This window comes from Thamnophis elegans, chromosome 2 (genome assembly GCF_009769535.1).
Source record: "Thamnophis elegans isolate rThaEle1 chromosome 2, rThaEle1.pri, whole genome shotgun sequence".
Taxonomy (NCBI): domain Eukaryota; kingdom Metazoa; phylum Chordata; class Lepidosauria; order Squamata; family Colubridae; genus Thamnophis; species Thamnophis elegans.
In genome coordinates this window covers 171,542,547-171,561,925 of record NC_045542.1, presented here as the reverse complement: position 1 = coordinate 171,561,925, position 19,379 = coordinate 171,542,547, and the positions used below count along the sequence as shown (strand labels likewise).

The 19,379-nt window shown below is 50.0% G+C and overlaps 1 pseudogene; it reads right to left on the bottom strand.

Annotated features, from left to right (window-relative positions):
* Nucleotides 1–820: 820 nt before the first annotated feature.
* LOC116503407 lies at nt 821–18,194 on the bottom strand (annotated as a pseudogene).
* Nucleotides 18,195–19,379: the final 1,185 nt, after the last annotated feature.

The following is a 19,379-nucleotide window of genomic DNA, read 5'->3' as shown; positions in this document are numbered from 1 at the left end:
ATCACCCAGCCCTCTCCCAGAAAAATGAAATATCCTAGGAAATATTGAAAAAGCAGAATATTTCTCTGGATGTGAAAAGGAAGAAATATGTTTCAAAAAGACATAGTAACTCTCTCGGCAGCTTCCTGTCCCCACCCACTTTGTCCATGAGCCGTTAAAGTCTAAGCCAGTCCCTTTACATAATAAAGAGTTCTCCCCTTCAGCTCCAGGGGGATGGAATCAAGGCATGCTAGTATAAGCCTTTTACCCAACTGACCACATGGCATCTGAGAATTCAACCAAACCTGGACTCAGCCTAGAGAGTTGACCCTGCATGGCCCCATGTGAGTCTAACAACCAATCAGAATACATTTCTTACACATGAACAGGAAACAGATAGGTGAGGCCGAAGAGATTATAAAAAGCCCTGCAAGGCCCTCCTCGACCCTTTTTCTTCTTCACCCAACACTTGGAAACATGTGATCACCTTTTTCTCCAGGACCTCAAGCCATGCAGTCCTGTCCACCATTAAAACATTAAACCATCTTTCTAAGCAGCCTCCATGCCTCCAATCTCTTTTCCCCCACTTGGGAGACGAACCCAGAAGGACATTTCTTCCAACAGTATATACACACATATGCACACGTATATGTGTGTACAATTGTTAAGGAGGTAGTAGCCTGGCTGCGCAATCGATCTAATGTTCCCTTTTTCTATAGCATGAAAATCCATAAATGATCATCTAGAAAAATGTAGTGTTTGAAAGCTACACTTGGTATATTATTTGTCAAATTTTAGACGATCAAATATACGGTCAAGTTTAATTTAAAAAAAAAAGAAATCTATTAACTACTTTAATGGCATAAATCTCAGAACACACACTTCTTTTTTTTAAGAAACATTTTTTTCCCAAGATTCTATCATACATTATACCAGGGGTGTCAAACTGCATTGAATTATGGGGCGGATTATGATGTATCACAACTTTTTTTCCTTTGGGGAGCCGGGGTGGGCGTGGCCTTTGAGTGACATATCTGGCCTGTGGGCCTCCCGTTTGACAGGCCTGCATTATAGATACTATCTATTATACAACTAATAGAAAAAAATAAAGAGGTGGGAAAAAATCTGACCTTTCAATCCGAGCAGGTATAATGAAGGTTAATAACTTAATCCTTAAAATAATAGCAGCAACTTTTCATCCTCACTCCATTCTCCACGAACCCTTCTCTAAAACCTGTCAATCAGCAGGAGCCCATTAAAGGTCATCAGAAATAACAACATGGTTGCTACAAGCTCTGTAACAGAGCTACTACAAGCTATAGAAGGCAGTTTGGCCTAGTGGTGAAGGCACCAAGCTAGAAAGCGACTGTGAGTTCAAGTCCTGCCTCAGCCACGAAAGCCAGCTGGGTGACTTGGGCTAGTTGCTCCCTCTCAGCCCAGATCACCTCACAGGGTTGTTGTCGTTGTGGGGAAAATAGGAGGAGGAAGGTGTGTTAGATATCTTCCATACCTTTGGTTGATGCCAATAAATAAAAAATAAAATATCAACCAATTTGAATCCTTTTGATTCCACAATTATAAACACATAAGATTTTCTTTCTTCTTCTATTCCTCAATGAAAATAACAATGGTTCAAAGATAAAAGCAATCATTAAAGACCCAAAATATATCCTGGTTCCTGGATGCTGGAAGGCCCTGAATGGCTCCTCCTGAGAGTCCGGCCTAATTCAGAAGGGAGGCCGATCACCTCTCCTCTCTCCTGCTGGGACTGTCCACTCCTCTCTTCTCTCCTCCTGCTGGGACTGTCCACTCCTCTCTCCTCCTGCTGGGACTGTCCACTCCTCTCTCTTCATGCTGGGACCGTCCACTCCTTTCCTCTCTCCTCCTGCTGGGAGGGTCCACTGGTGCTGCCAAGAGAAGGGAGAAAGCAGGCGGGGTCAGTCTGGGAGGGAGCCAAGAGGAGGAATCCCACCGTCCAGCAAAGCTGAGCCCAGGGAAGGAGCAGGAGGAACAGCCTCAAAAGGGGGATCAGCTGGGTGGGATCTCCAGAGTCACTGGAGGGGAGGGGCAGAGATGGCAGAGGCTCCTGAGGTGGGTGAGAATCTGCCCCTAACAAGTTATATAACACCTATCAATGGCCCCCCCTCAGATACACAAACCCAACTCAAGTCCATGTTGGCCCCAGAGACAAGTGGAAATGGATCCTTATGTCCTCCAGAGTCCAGTCTTCCCTTCAGCATCCGGAGGGAGGGATTCCCAGATGGGATGAAGGAGGGGAGAGAAGCCCCCTCTCCATGCATGACTGGCAGGACCCTCAAGAAGCCCCTCCTCTGCCCCTTCCCTCCCCTCGCACTGAAGATACTCTGATCTCCTCCTTGCAGGTCTCTGAGGCTCCTGATCCAGGACAGTCAGATCCCGAGAGGGGCCTGGCCACAGTCTGGGCTTTCTGGGTAAGAGTTTGGGGGCAGGCAGACCCCTCCCCAGAACACCAATGCCTCTCCCCCCAATTCCTTCCCTTGCAATGTTTGAGAGGAGCAGGAGAGAGGAGAGGGATTTCCCAAACCATGTTCCCCATCCACTGATCATTTATTATTATTTGTATTTATTTCATCAAGCACACCTTAGATAACAGATATAAGTATAAACATGATGATGAATGCATGAAATGGACAGGAATCAAAGGGAATATTGGGACTGGGATGGTAGGGAGGTTGTTGGGCTTCTGCAGGCCCCTTACAGACCTCTGAGGAATGGGGTGAGGTTGCCGGCAGACAGTCTTAAGGTGAAAGTTTTGTGGCTTTGGGGGAGAAACCGCAGAGTCAGGGAGAGCATTCCAGGCATTGGCCCCTCTGGTGCTGGAGTCGTATTTTCTGCAACCGAGTTTGGAGAGGTTTCCCTTCAGTTTGTATCTATTGTGAGCTCCTGTATTGTTGTGCTTGAATCTGAAGGAGTCATTGACAGGTAGGACGTTGTAGCAGATGATTCTATGTACTACTCTTAGGTCGGAGATTTGACCTCAAAGGCCTCCCCTCCCTTCCTCCCTCTCCCCCCATGCAGCCCCCAGAGGGGGAAACTCACCTGGGAGGGGGCTGCTAAATGACCCTGTTGCTTCCTGCATTGGAGAGAAAGACACAGAGTGAGTCTCTGCCTTGTCTGGATCCTCTGAGGAGGACAAATCTCTCTCTTCTCCCTTCAACCTCTGCAGCTTCAGGATCTTCTCAGAGAACGTCTGTCTATCTATCTATCTATCTATCTATCTATCTATCTATCTATCTATCTATCTATCATCTATCTATCTATCATCTATCTATCTATCTATCTATCTATCTATCATCTATATATCTATCAATTATCTATCATCTATCTATCTATCTATCTATCTATCTATCTATCTATCTATCTATCTATCTATCTATCTATCTATCATCATCAATCTTCCCCAGCCTGGTTCTTAGCATGAAGAGGAAGACATACATACACACACCCCTCTCAAATAATGGAGCCTCTGGCCCTGCTCTGTTGGAAATTGCGTGTAAAGAGGGCAAATCACTCACTTGGTGCTGCATTGTAGTTGGTTTGACGTCTCTCTGGAAAGACAAAAAATAGTGAAAGTTCAAAAGAATCCACCAAAGATCATCCAAACTCTCCCTCTGTAGGAGGAAGGCCCGCAGGAGATATTTCACAGACACTTTGTCCCATCGATAAAGACAGAAAGATCTTCAAAATACAAATGCATCTCCTGATTTGCCCCAAGAGAGACCTGCTGCCTCCGAGATGGATGGAGGGGAATTGGGGGAAGCAGAAGGAGCAGCTGGGAGGGGAGGGAGGTTTCCATGGAAATCCTTCTCTGCTGCTCTCTGACCAAAGCCTTTGAAAGGGACAAAGGAACTGGGATGCCTCTTCCCAACTCAGAAGGAGACAGGACAGGCCGAATCTCAGACTCAGCTGAATAGAAACTGGAGTCCCAGCAAGAGGCAGAGATCTCAGATGCTCCCCAAGAGGGCTGGGAAAACAGGACAGAAGGAAGCCCAGAAGAAGCTCCCCAAAGGGAGAGACTGGGGGGGGGGATCTCCTCATCTTCCTTCCATCACCCCCCTCCCCCAAAAAGATACTTACTGAAGAATACCAGGATCCCAGCAATCGCACACGCCAGGACAAGGGCAGCCACAACGCAGCCGATGATGAGCCCCAGGTTGGATTTTGAATTGGTTGGCTCTGAATTGGGAGAAAGAGCAGATCATTGAAGGAGAACCCCAAACAATCTTCCCAACCAGGGAAGAGACCTAAAGAAGTGAAAGCTGGAAATACCCCAAATTAAAATCTCCATGGGCTCATTTTTGGGTCCTTCTCAAGGTAACATGAAGGCGCCTTGCTATCCGTTGTTAGAGGACATGTCCTCAGGATGCTGCCTTCTTCTCACACCAGCCCAGCATGAAGGCAACTGAATTCATCTTTGGCTTTTCCACTCAAAAACAGCCCTTTGCCACCTTCTGACTCACAGCAGCTTCCAAAATAAAAACTTCAAAAACACAATAATGTAAACAAAATTTTTTGACAAAATATTTTTGTTCTTTTTATTGGTTGCTCCAATAAGTCATGACTCTGAGTGGAATTGGGCAGCTCTGCATGCTTTTTACTTCAGTTTGAGTGTTTGCATTTTATTATTTGAAGTAAAATAGTTCATATCACCTAGCCTTTTTTTTAAAGTACAGCCTTTCATTTTCTTTGTCCAGTCCAGAAATAGCATAAAAATGGCAGAAATAGAATAAGGGAATAACAGAGTTGGAAGGGACCTTGGAGGTCTTCCAGTCCAACCCTCTGCTCAAGCAGGAGGCCCTATACCATTCCAGACAAGTGGCTCTCCAGTCTCTTCTTAAAGGCCTCCAGTGATGGAGCACCCAGAACTTCTGAAGGAAAGCCATCCCACAGATTAATTCTTCTCCCTGTCAGGAAATTTCTCCTCAGTTCTAGGTCTGGACTCCCTCTTTTTTGTGGCAACCCCTGAGAGATTGGAACGTATCATGTCACCCCCAGTCCTTCTTCTCATTAAAGTAGAAATGCCCAGTTCCTGCAACTGCTCTTCATATGTTTTAACCTCCAGGCTCCCAATCATCTTTGTTGCTTTTCTCTGCACTCTTTCCAGAGTCTCAGCATCTTTTCTATATCGTGGCCACAAAACTGGATGAAGAATTCCAAGTATGGTCTTACCAAGGCATTATAAATTGGGATTGCTTGGGGAGGGGAGGGGAGCAGTTTTGAGGAGGGAACTTTAAATTTAAATTTCTCTTGCACAAAATTCAGGATTCCCATTGAATAGCAACCTTGCCACTTGTGAATGGATGCTTGCTATGAACAACAACAAAAACCAAAGGAATATTTTGGTTGAGACAACTATTACATTTGAATATTTCTTGTATTGTGATGACAGTCATCAATCAAAGATTTTGCAACTTTGGAAGTCCAGTGTAAAAATACGTGAAGGACACTTCTGAGCATATGCAGAGTTCTTTGAGAAAAGGCTTTTTCCCTTGGGGTTTATGCTGAGCCTCAGGAATTCATGTATCATAAAATAATCTGCAACTTCTTTCTTAGAGCAGCAACCCAGAGTGACCTTTTGACTTTTAAAGCAGGAAAACAAAGTGAGTCTCTGATGGGGAAAAACTCAGACTCGGGAGCCTCTTTTCTGACTCCGGATGCCTCAGTCCAGCCTCTCTCGGCCTTTCCTGAAGGCAGCTGCACTTCATCCATTTTAGTCCGAATCTCCCTTCAGAAAAGGGGCTCCCAGACTCCTCCTGATTCTGGTTCTTTCTAGGGATTGGAAACAAAAGGAAATCTGTTTCTGGGGCTCAGCGTCATTTCTGCTCTTCTGCTGGAGAAAAGAAACAGGGAAGGCCTAAGAGAGGATCTGAGGGAATTTCATCATGATAGACCAAGTATTGGGATGGGATTCTGTCCTTTCCATCACCCAAAGTCAGTTCTACGGTCTGGTCCCTGCAGCTTCTCCAGCCTCAAACACTGGAAGGACCACTGGATGAAAGCTCAGCCATGACCACATCTGGAGACAACTGGGGTCATATTTCTCTCCCACCACCCTCCAGCCTGCCAGAGAGCCCAGCCTTCCCCTCCCTGCAGCCTCTCACCCTTCAGCTCCAAGTCCAGAGGCTTCTGCAGGCCGTCGTGCTCCACGTGGCACCGATAGCGGCTCCTCTCTTTGGGGTCGATCCGGATGCTGAGCCAGTAGTGGTAGGTCCCATCCGCAGTGGGGGCTACAGACCCATGGAAGGTCTCTTCCAGCCATACCTCCCCATCCCTCCTCCAGGAGGCATCGATCTCCCTGGGGTAGAAGCCATCCACACGGCAGATGTGCGTCTCCATCCCATCCTCCACCTCCGTCCGGCTGCTCACGGTCACCATTGGGGTCTCTGCAGAAACGGCACCCCCAGAATTAACTCTGAGCCCCTCCAGAGCCTGGAAGGTGGGTGGGAAACTTGGAGGGGCAGGAAAATCTCCCACCACTTAGTTTTAACCCAAAGATTTACATTCCACACTTGCAGCCTCTCCGAGAGTTTTAGGAAATTATCCAGATCTGGAAAAGGCTCAACCAGAAGAACTCCTGATTTTGAGTCCTTCCCAGGGACTCAGCCTGAAAAACCTCCGGAAGCAAATTGAGGCTCCAAGGAAATTCCTCTCTGGCTGCTTTGAACTCTGAGTGATCTTTGGCTGCTCCCTTCAGGGGAGGGAAAGTGGAGATGGTCTTTTAAGGTCCCTTTCAAGACAACAACAACACAGAAGATTCTCCCTACTTTTTGCCTCCTCTTCTGCTCCCCTGAATCTGAGGCTGCTCCAGGCCTCTTTCCAAGGGACACAACCCCAATTTTAAGAGGAAGAGAGATCAAAGGGAATCTCACAGGGATCTATTGGGAAAAGAGATTTTGTCTCTCAAAGAGGGGGGGGGCAAAGAGAGACTGATGCCAATGGGAGAGGGTCCTCCCCAGGCAGGGAGGGGCTGTGGGAAATCATCAGTGTGTGTGGGGGGTGGGGTGGATAGACCATTGGTTTACCTGAAGGGTCCTTTCCTGTACACCGCTTGGAGAGTCCAAGCAATGGGTTAATTCAGACTGGTTGCCCTGGGACTGAGGAAACTTTTTCCTTGGCCACGCCTCCTGGTGTTGCTAATCCCCAGAATTTTGAGATGGTCTGGAGCCATGAAGATTGGGAGCGTGAAGCGTAAGAGAATGGTAAGTTCAAGTTGACACGACGGTCATGAATCCCTGGACGGTTCAGCCAGGGTGGGTTGGACTCTCCCGCGGTGCACAGAAAAGGACCCTTCAGGTAAACCAATGGTCTTTTTCCTGTGCACCGCTTGGAGAGTCCAAGCAATGGGATATACCCAAGTTATGTGCCATCTGGGCGGGCAGGAAGACAGTCCCGGGAATTGGTCATGGGAACAACCGTCTGGAGAACCCTCCTGCCGAAAGAAGCCACAGCCGAGCCATACACGTCCAATTTATAGTTCTTGACAAAGGGCGATGGCGAAGACCAAGTGGCCGCCCCGCAGATGTCGTCAATTGAGGCCTGGGTGGCCCAGGCACAGAGGTGGCCGTGCTTCTCGTACAGTGAATGGCAATGTGTCGAGGCACCGCCCTGGACTGGTTCTCGTAGGCAGCGGCGATGCACGCTCTCAGCCATCTGCCTACTGTGGAAGATGAGAACTTTTTGCCCAAGGAGCCAGGCTGGAACGACACGAAGACTTGCAGAGTCTGCAGTGTGGCTGATGTAGACTTGCAGGGCCCATCTGACGTCCAACTTGTGCCAGGTGCACTTCCAAGGGTGAGAGGGACGCTGACAAAAGTTAGGCAGTATGATTTCCTGCGCCCTGTGGAACCAAGTATTAACTTTTGGAATGAATGCTGGATCTAGCCGCAAAACAACCCTGTCAGGGTGAATAATATACAGATCCTGTCAGATGGACAGGGCTGCCAGCTCTGAAATGCATCTCGCAGACATTATAGCAATGAGAAAGGTCATTTTCAAGGTAAGATAGCAAAGAGAGGAGGTACGAATAGGTTCAAAGGATGGTGAAGTGAGAGCCTGTAAGACCACTGACAGCTGTCAGGTGGGATAACGGTGGACCATTGGAGGACGTAAGTTGGAAGCGCCCTTGAGGAAACAGCGAACCCTGGGAATCCTGTTGAGGGGCAGATTGGGATCACCGGACCAAATGGTGGACATTTGCCACCTGATGACGGAGAGTATTCGGGGCGAGGCCCTTTTTGAGTCCTCCTTGGAGAAAGTCTAAGACACGGGACACAGGAGCAATGACAGGGTCAAGCTGCAAGTTGTCACACCACTTGGCAAAGGTAGCCCAGGAAGTCATAGATTCTGGTCGTCGAAGGGCGTCTAGAAGCCTGAATGGTACGTACCACCTCCTCCGATAGGCCCTCACTTCTCAGGAGGTCCCCTTCAAGTGCCAGACAGCCAGCTGGAGCCACTGGGGTTTTGAATGGACGATGGCCCCCGGCTGAGGAAGACCTGATCCGGAGGGATCTTCCATGGAGGGGACACCGACAGGCTGACAAGGTCGGCAAACCACAACATCTGGGGCCAATGAGGAGCCACGAGGACCACCTCTGCCCTTTCTGCGATGACATTGCTGATTACTTCTGGAAGAAGCGGGAGAGGAGGGAAGGCGTATAGCAGGCCCTGGGGCCAGCTGCACTGGAGAGCATCCGTCCCCTCCAATCCCAGTGAGTGGAAGTGGGAGAAGAACCGCTGGAGTTGCATGTTATCCCTGGTGGCAAAGAGGTTGACTACTGGGGTGCCAAACCTGAGAGACAGCTGGCGGAACAGAGCCAGGTCCAATTGCCACTCTGCAGAGTCTATGGTGGTCCTAATGTGGCCGGCGACGGAGTACCCCACCACCACGCCTACTGCCTGGCCTCCAAATGAATCAGCGACGACGAAGAAAACACCAAGAATTGCAAGGAAAATAATAAATCTCTGAAGGTAGTAGGGAAGGAAGGTAATAAATTGAACGAAAAAGTAGTTTAGAGTGGAGAGTCCAAGCCTAGGGAATAATTTAGCTGGAGCTCACACAAAACAATCCTGAACGGGCAGACTGAGGAAAAATTCTGGGGATTAGCAACACCAGGAGGCGTGGCCAAGGAAAACGTTTCCTCAGTCCCAGGGCAACCAGACTGAATTAACCCGTTGCTTGGACTCTCCAAGCGGTGCACAGGAAAATCTCCCATCTCATCCAGATGATCTTGGAGGGATGAAGGATCACAGGGGGGAAGTTCTGGTCTACATGCAAGAGGTGCTGGAAGAGGAGGAGGGGGATTCCCACCAGGGCAAACAGGCTAAAGACCAGGGACCCAAAGGGGCTGAATGTGTACAAGAGATCCAGCCATAAAGGAGGAAAGTCCAGCCTGGATCCAGATGCTCACCTGTCCTCAGCAGCGTCTCATTCCCATACGACAGGTGCTTCTCCAGCCACTCAATGCAGATTTCCTCCAGGTAGGCCTTCTTTCCCTGATTCAATCCTGGAAGAGCGTCCCATTTCCTCTGGGCGATCTGGGCCTGGGGGTCGGGAGCCACCCAGGTGAGGGTCTTTTTGTCGAAGGTGATGAAGGTCCTCCCTTCGTAACCATACTGATAAAATCCTCTTTTGCTCCCGTCTCTCTGGAGCTCACAGCCATACATCAGCTGCCATGTGTGAAGGCCTGAAAAACAGAAAGGAAGATGGTTTGGGGAGTCCTGAAGATATACAGAGACCCCATCCCTGCAGTGACCTTGACACAGGTACTGACACCCCCATTTCCTCCCAAGCATTCAAGGGAAAGAAGTCCCCATCAGTAATTGCCCTTTTCCCTTCCCTCGATCAGCATTTCCCCCCCAGGATGGAGCCCCTGAAGCTCCCCAGGAAAAGGGAATCTGGGAAAGCCAGCAGAGGATCCCGAGGGAGATGGAGAAAAGAAGGAGTCGCAAAGAAACGGAAGGACGGAGACCCTTCCATCTTTCCTTCTGCCATTTCTCTGCAGGGGGAACTCTTGGGGGGAAAGGAAGAGATCCCAGAGAGGGAAAAGTTGCCTGAACCTGCAGCTGCAAAGAGGGAATGAGAATCTTGTGCCTCAAAGAGGATCTGCTTGATCTGGAAAAAGCTTGCAGGGATCCCTGTGACCATAAATCATGCTCTGTGTTCACAAATAGCACCAAGTCACAAGGGCTGGTTCCCTCTTTGGGCTAACCAGAAACAAACCATGGTTTAGTGCAATGTGGGAATGAAGTCTTGAAGGGCCCGAAAGGAATATTTCCCTCAGCAACAGCAGCAAGTGGCCCAGTCTGATCTGGAGACCCAAAGGGTTATTGACCTTTGAAATGAAGTTTGAAGGCCCTGGAGAAGATATTTCCAGTTCAAGTGAAGAGATTCTTGGATTTAAAAGAAAACCAAAAGGAAAAACCTGAATTGTTCCTACTCCTGTGTGGGCTTGAGAGGGAGGAAGGACACCAGGAACCCTCGAATCTAAGGGAAAACCACCTGGAAGTAGAGTTGAACTAAACTGACCAGTCCTCTCCTTTCCTCTCCACACCCAGGAATGACAGGTGAGGAGATCCTTTCTCTGCATCTTCTGCTCAGCCAGAGAACTTCCCTTTGGAGGAAGAGGAAGATCCTTGGGAGATCCAGTCTAATCCTTCCCTTGAGAGGAGATTCCCTGATCTCCCCATGGAAAAAATAGTTCTGGATTTCTGTCCAAGAAGAATCTCCTGCCATTCACAGGAAAGCACTAAATATTTGGCTGCAGTTTTCAACTTCTAAGAACAAATTCTGTCATTTCAGAAGCATCAAAAGCTAAGACAGAAATTGTCTTCTTTCCCTTGAAGATGAAATGTGTTCTTATCTCAGGTTTGGCACAGAATTGAATATTTGTGCAGCAAAAAGAAAGCACAGGGATCACATTGAAAAGGCAAGTTTCGTTTTTGATGTTTAGTGTAAGAACACTATTAATGCATCTCTACAGGTCTACGCATGAAACAATTCTGGCCCATCTCTGAGCCTGGATGTTCAGGGGGTTTCCTGACATCTGAAAAATAGTTCAAGGGATCGTCCAGGGTCAAAAACTTAACAAAGGAGGCTTTAGAGAGGATAAAATATATTTATGTTTATAACTGCTGTGAAGTTATAAACTTTCCTCTCTCTCTCTTCCTTATGTTACTTTCTATTAGTTTTTATCTTTTTGTTGAAATGTTTTAGTAAAAATCAGATAGGAAATTTAAAAGGCTGACAGGACGTCAGGGATCATTAAAATGGTATTGAAAACATAGGAGAGGCAAATGTCACACAGCCTCTACATGAATCAAGGTGTCAGCGTTCCAAGTATCATGTAGAATTAAATCAGAGTCCAAGGCAAAACGATCCTTAAAGTTCCAATTTAATAAAGCAGACGTCTTGGCACATCTGTGTTAATCCCAATTCTGGAAATTACATCAGAATTCCACCCAGTTAAAAGTTCATGATCTTGTCCCCACACACACAATCCATCACATGGTCCAATCTTCTTCTTCCATGCTCGCATCCACACCCAGCTGCTTCCGGTCAGGTGTAAAAGTGCGGAGACAAAAGATGACCTTGACTTCTAATAAAGAATGAAAACAATACATTCCACAATCCTACTCCTGTCTATTCCCCCCTCCCATCAATTATACTAATGAAACAGCATAATGAAATAAGAGAAAGTGTGGCAGGCCAAAATTCTAAAAGGAATGTAATTGCAGGCCTGACACAAGGCAGAGCAACCACATCTGGAGTATTGGGAGCAGTTGTGATCCAAAGGCCTCCGAAAGGAGAGGAGGGAGCCGGGGAAGGTCCAGAGGAGGCGACCCAGGCGATGGGAGGGGGGAAGCAGCCTCCCTTGGAGGGACGGTTGGGACCTTGGGGGCTCTTTAGCCTGGAAAGGAGGCTCCCCTCCCCTCCGGCCGCTCTCCTTCCTCCTTCCTCCACCAGGGGGAGCCCTCTGGGCCCAGCTCTGATCCCCTGGGAGGCCAGCAGGGGGCCTGGAGGGATCTGGGGGGGATCCTGGGGGATCAGGGGCAGGACTGGAAGAGCTCTTGGGAGGAAAAGAGTGGAAATGGGGGATGTTTGTGGAGAAGGTTTTCCTCAGCCAAAAGGATCCTTTAGCTACAGACACATTTCCTTCCATCCCTTTTCCTAAATGAGGTTCCTTGGAGGCGAATCTTCTCCCCCCAAAGGTGGCAGAAGAAGGGGGGGCTATGCTGAAGAAAGAGCCCCCCCCATCCAGGGCAGCCCCTCCAAGAGGGCAGGGCAGGAGTTCAGCCTGAGGGACCAAGGAGGGGAAGCCAGGAAGGCTCTGAGGGACTCAGGAAGGGCCCCAAATGGAGGCTTCTTCCTCTCCTCTCTTTCCCCCTCAAGACCATCGGGAGGATCCTGGACCTCTGATCCCCCCTCCAAGAGCCCCCACCCCATTTGGGCCTCCCGGCCTCTCCTTCCAACTGGAGGATGAAGAGAAGCTCCTGGCGTTTGGGCCCCCCTCATTGCCCCCAAAAAGGGGGAGAAGGAAAGGGATCTAGTCTCCCCAGGTGGATCTGCACCAGATCCCTCATTTCTCTGGGGTGGAAACAGACAGAAGGAGGAGGATCTGCTTCCCCCAGGATCTCCTTAGGACCCACCTGCCTTCTTTTTTGGGGGGGGGAGAGGCCTGTGATTCCCTTCCTCCCCCACAGCAGGAGATCCACCCAGGACCCTCCAACTGTCATGGAGGGAGGGGAGATTTCGGTCTCTTTTAACCTCAGTTTATATCAACATCCAGAAAGAGAAATTGAGAAATTTAAACATGATTCCATTAACTGCAATTGGCAGAAATCGTCAGCAATGGAGACAGGGACAATCTTATATTGATTAAAGAAAAGAATAAACATATATAAAAAAAGACTTATTAAAAGGTGTGGAAGGAGCCTTTCCCTTTGAAGGGACCCTCCTTTCTCCCCCCTCTGGTTCCTGGGGAGGGGATTATGGGGCTGGAGGAGCCACCAGACCCATCACTCACCTTCACTCTGATTGTAGCGACTCCTCAGGTTCTCCAGGCTTACTCTGAACCACTCCTCGTTGACACGTTCTCTCTGGGTGTTTCTGTCCCAGTACTGGGGATCCTCCTTCCCCACCTTCTCCATCCAGGAGGCTCAAGGCTGCATCTTCCGGCTGTGGCTGTCGTAGTGAACAAAGACCTGATCGTCCACGTACCCCAGAGTGACAAAGTGGGGCTGCTCCCCCTGACTGGGGTCCGAGATGGAGGTGTACAAATACTTCATGGAGTGGGAGGAGGCGCCTGGAAGGGAGCCAGAAGAGAAGAGTTAGGGGGCTTCAGTCAAGGACCCGGATCCCATGGAGGCTCCCATCTGAGGCTCTGCGGAGGAAGAAGGGAGAGGAGGAAGAAGAAGAGAGCTGGGGGGAGGAGGAGGAAGGGGGGAAAGGAAGGGGGAGATGGGGGAGAGGAGGAAGGAGGGGGAATGAGCGACTGAGAGGGAAAGAAGAAGCTTCTGGGGGGCCTGAAGGGTTGGAGGGCAGGGAAGGTGGGGGGTGAGCGAGGAGGGGAAGGTCTGGTCCCCCAAACTTCACCTGCCCCAATTGTGTCCTCCCCTCTTCCAACAAGGCCTCCCTCAAACCCCCTTCTGGATTGCTCAGTCTCTGCCCCAAGGAGGCTGCAGTGGCCCCGCAGGTAAAAGAGGGGATTCCACCCCCAGAAGCTCAAAAGCAGCAGGTAACCTCACCTGGTCACCCCAACTGTCCATTGACATCACTGGGGGCCAAAGTGGCTGGTTAAAAGCTGCAGATGTTATAAAATGGGGGAGGGGGAATCCGGGTGAGACCAGAGGCCAATGTGAACCCTCACCCTAACCTCAATATGGGGAGGCAAAGAGGGCAGAGAAAGGAGCAGCAATGAAGCCACGAAGCCTCCCAAATTTTCCTCCTGTCCCTCTCCCACCGCCCTGGACAATCCCCCTCCCCTCCCAGAGTTCAGCCATCTGAGCAGGAATCGGCCTTGAACCCAGGACTCCGAGGGGCTCCCCCTCCTTCCACAGGGAATCTCACTGGGATTATCCCCAGATTTCTTCATCTCAGCCACCCAGTTAGGGCCCCGGAACCATCATCCACGGAGGCTTTTTCTCTGAATCTCCCCCTTCCCTTTCCCCAGAAGCTGCTCTGACCCTCGTCCTCCTCTGGGGCTCATCCTGCACTTTGTCAGCCCAAAGAAAGGCAGAAATGCCCCTCAGCCTCCTCGGGAGGGGATTGGGATCCTGCTCTCCAACCCTTCACAGGATCAGAGACTCTCAACGCAAAGGCCTAAATCAGAGTTTCTCAGCCATTTGGACTTCAATTCCCAGAATTCCCCTCATTCCCAGAAATCCATGGGCCTCTCCAACCTGCCCCCACCCCCCTGTCCCCACTGAGGCTGCTTGAGTTCCTGCTGAGACCAACCATGGAGGGGTGGGAGGGGGGCTCAGCTGGGAAGAGACTCTAAGGCTGCCCAGTGAACAGAAAAACAACAACTTCTAACCAGGTTACAAGAATAAAAAGAAAATAAAGTGAATAAAATGCAGCTGGGAAATCTGTTAAACTGGAAAATCCCCAAGGCCCCTTTTTGGTCTCCATTCTGAAAGCTCTTCAGATGAGAAATTCTTTCACCAAAGATTTGAAAGATCATTTTCAGGATCCATCATGGGACATATTTGGGCAGAACCTGGGTCTCCATGGAAAAGGGCAGGACCTCCAAAGGTAGTCCTAGCAGGGAGGTGACACGGGGCTGGATCCAGGCGATAGTTACTGCCTCCCTTCAGGAGGGGTTCTTTCCCCCCCGCTCTTAAAGGCGGCAGTGGTGAGATCCCTCCTGAAGAAGCCGTCTTTGGATCCAGCCATTCTAAATAACTATCATCCAGTCTCCAACCTCCCTTTTGTTGGGAAGGTTGTTGAGAAAGTGGTGGCCTCTCAGCTCCGGCGGTCCTTGGACAAAACCGATTATCTAGACTCCCTTCAGTCTGGATTCAGGTCTGGCTACAGCACGGAAACTGCTTTGGTTGCACTGACCGATGATCTCTGGAGAGCCAGCGACGGGGGTCATGCCTCCGTCCTAGTGCTCCTTGACCTCTCAGCGGCCTTCGATACCATCGACCATGGTATCCTTCTGCGACGGTTGCGAGAGGTGGGGGTGGGAGGCACCGTCCTTCGGTGGTTCTCCTCCTACCTCTCGGACAGGTCGCAGTCGGTGTTAGTTGGAGGGCAGAGGTCGACCCCTAGGCCCCTTAAGTATGGGGTGCCGCAGGGTTCAGTCCTGTCCCCTCTCCTGTTTAACATCTACATGAAGCCGCTGAGTGAGATCATTCGGCGGCACGGGATAAAATATCACCAGTACGCGGATGATACACAGCTGTATCTGTCCGCCCCGTGCCAACTCAGTGAAGCGGTTGACGTGATGTGTCAGTGCCTGGGGGCTGTTAGGTCTGGATGGGGTAAACAAAGCTTGCACTCAATCCAGACAAGACCGAGTGGCTTGTGTTTTTCCCTCCCAACAATTGGCCATGTATTCCATCTCTCAGGCTGGGGGGGTGAAATTATACGCCCCTCAGACAGGGTTCGCAATCTGGGAGTCCTCCTGGACCCACAGCTGACTTTAGAACATCATCTTTGTCGGCTGTGGACCAGGGGGGCATTGCCCAGGTTCGCCTGGTGCACCAATTGCGTTCCTACCTGAACCGGGAGGCTCTTGCAATGCGCTCTACATGGGGCAGCCCTTGAAGAGCATTTGGAGATTCCAGCTTGTCCAGAATGCAGCCGCGCGAGCGATTATGGGTGCACCTCGGTACACCCACGTTACACCTATCCTCCGGGATGCTGCACTGGTTGCCTATTGGTCTCCGGATACGCTTCAAGGTGCTAGTCGTCACTTATAAAGCCCCTTCATGGTATTGGACCTGGGTACTTGAGAGACCGCCTGCTGCCAATTACCTCCCAAAGGCCCATTAATCCCACAGACTAGGCCTCCTCCGAATTCCATCTGCTGGCCAATGCCGATTGTCGACCACCCGGAGGAGGGCCTTCTCTGTGGCTGCTCCGGCCCTCTGGAACGATCTCCCCGTGGAGATTCGGACCCTCGCCACCCTTCAGGCTTCCGCAAAGCCGTCAAAACCTGGCTGTTCCAACAGGCCTGGGGCTGATGAGTTCCCATCCCCACTCGAATTTGTGTGGCTGTTGACTGCTTTTAAATTGTTTCTGTTTTTTTGTTTCTCTGTTGTTATTTTTTTTGTCTGTGTTATTCCCTTCCCCTTCGGTTGTTAGCCGCCCTGAGTCCTCAGGGGAAATAGGGCGGCATACAAGTGCAATAAACCTTTTAAACCTTTGACTTATGACCACCATTGAGCCCACATTTTTGTGCCTAAGTGAGACATTTTAAGTGGTTTTGCTCCATTTTACAAATTTTCTTGCCACAGTTGTTAAATGAATTGTTTGCAGTTGTTAAATTAATAACCTGGTTGTTAAGTGAATCTGGCTTCTCCATTAACTTTGTTTGTCGGAACATGGCAAAAGGGGGTCACGTGATATGGGGAGACTGCAACCGTCATAAATACGAATCCTTTGCCAGCATCCAAATCTCAGATGTGAGGATGAGGACGCTAAAATGGTCATAAGTGCGAAAATTGGCATACTATCATTATTTTCAATGACATTGCAACTTTGAATAGTCACTAAGTGAACTGTTTTAAGTAGAGGACTGCCTGTTAGTCCCACTGCCCAATTCTTCCAGTATGGCCTCCCAGTCCTTCCCAGTCCAAGGCAAAGGCCTGGGCCTCCCCCTTCCTGCTTCTCCCCACAATCCCGGAGGCTTCTCGGAGCTTTTGGGGAATGGGAGCCCCAGATCCACTTCCTGCTCTGGGGAGATTTCAGGATCCAAAGGGATCGGAGCTTTTCTCCAACAGAAGGAGGGGGGAATCGGACTCTCCGTGATCCAGAACCCTTGTTTCTTTCCCTTGTGGGGCTGAGCAGTGAGGAAGCTGAAGTCTGCCTGAGAGGAGAAACGTCTGAATGGAACTCGGGTTGGACATCTTCACAGTCAAGAAACCCTTCATGTCAGTTTGGGCCTGTCTGTCTCCAAGCAAACCCTTCATTTCCATGCTCCCCATCCAGAGATTCTTCTCTTCTTCTGCCTCCACCCAGCCTCTTTAATCCTTAAATTAGCTGTTAGCTTTTCTTTCTGTCTTTTGAAAAGCGTCTGCCCTGATAGTTTCTCTGAGCAATCAACCCAGGAACACCCCAAGGCCCCTTCCTGATTACTAAGGAATAATAACATCATAATACTAGATTTCATCTATTTTAATTCTGCAAATTGTCCCACATTATGGGCTTCTGGAATGGAAGAAGGAACACCCAAGGAGACAAATGATCCCTGCTTGTCCCAGAAAATAAAATTTGGAGGATCTTGGGGTTTGGGATGCAGTGGGAGGGTGAGGATCCAGGAGAAAGTGAAAAGGAAGGAAGGAGAATCCTGAGGAAGGATATTCCAGGAGCCTTTCTCTCTCCGGACTCTTAGCCTGCTGCATTCACACAGCAGCCTTATCCCCATCGCTCCTTTTGCACCAGCCTCCGGCCTCTGCCAATGCTGGGAACCCAGAAACAAGCCGGGTCCTCCCAGCACCAGAAGCCCCAAAGAGCCAGAGATCATCGGCAGAGGCAGGGAAGAGGACCCAGGCAGAGGGGTTGGGCGAAGGCAGCCAGGAAGTTGAGAACTGACCTGATCACCTGCAAACGCCGCTTTCCGACAATCTCCACTTTGGGGGAGGGAAGGAACTGAGCTTCGGGGCGCCCAAGTAGACTTGAGTGACATCTAGAGGGTCCACCCTTGTCCTGTTCCCAGAGGGGATCTCCTGGAGGGGGGGCAACTTTGGAGCCTAATCCCAAAGTGGCCAGAGGGGGAGGGGGAGCGGACTAGAAGGAGGACCGAATCAGGAGTTTCCTTCTGGGAATAAACTTTTGGGGGGGAGGAGAGAGAGAGAGATTCCCTGCCTGATAAAATGGGAGACCCACCCCCCCAAGGCCCTCAAAGGGACCCACCGAAGCATCTCCCTCGTAGAGCGACCGCCACCAACGCCAGGAGCAGCCAGGGCGCAGAGCGGAGAGACATCCTGGCCTCGATCCTCCACCTTCGATCTGCTCTCCGGAAGTCTCAAGCAAACCAAGAGGGGCTCCGGGGGTCAACAACTCAACAATCCAGAGCCGGCTGGCGATTGGGCGAACTCAACCAGTAGGAAAAAAAGCTTACCTCTGTCGTCATTGTTGCCAGGCAGACATCCAGGCGCAACTGGCGAGAGAGGCCTGGAGGGGAAAGTGAAAGTTCCACCGGGAAATCCCCTTCCAGGAATTCCACTTCTTGGGGGGAGGGGCGGAACTGCGAGGCTGGGAAAAGCAGGAGGTTTATCTGATCCTGGGGGGAGGGGCGCAGGCGAGGAGGAGGGGAGACCCGTCTCGGTGCCCCTCCCAGCCGGGGATCAGGGGGGAGCTGCCCAAGAAGTCAAGGGAGTCTTGGGCTGCATCAACAGAGGGAGAACATCAAGATTAGAAGTCATAATGTCAGTTTATTGTGCACAAACGTGGCTCCCCTTGGAATGCTGGGTACATCTCTGGTGACCACAATACAAAAAAGACACCGAGACCTTAGAAACCGCAGAGAAGAGCAACAAAAGTTCATAAAGGATCTGGAGGCCAAATCTTATATGGTGAAGAGGGTTCCACCACAAAACCGCGTTCGACTAAAGGGCGCTCGACGAAACCGCGTAGCTGACATCATCACAGCGCGACAACTGCGCGGAGAAAAAAGCACGCTGTAAACGTTAAACCTAAAATTAACCCCCTAAACCTAAACCTAACCCCCCCTAAACCTAATCCTAAACCTAACCCTTAACCTAACCCTAAACCTAACCCTTAACCTAACGCTAAACCTAACCCTAACTCTTAACCTAACCCTAAACATAACCCTAACTCTAACCTAACCCTAAACCTAACCCTAACTCTTAACCTAACCCTAAACCTAACCCTAAACCTAACCCTTACCTTAACTTGAATTGGCTTGCTTTCAAAGCGCTATTTAAAGCGCCCTTCTTTCTCCGTGCTCGCTGTTGTCACCCTGTTGATGATGTCAGTGACGCGGTTTAATCGGGCGCGCTTTAGTCGAGCGCGGTTTTGTCGTGCCATGGGTGAAGAGACTGAAGGAGGGAGGGATTTCTAGGCTCTGGCAGAGAAGAATCCGGAGGGGATGACACACACATGAGAACTGCCTTATAGAATTTGGGGGGCTGCCACATAGAAGAGGGGATTGTCTCCTTCTTCAAAGCGAGGGGGA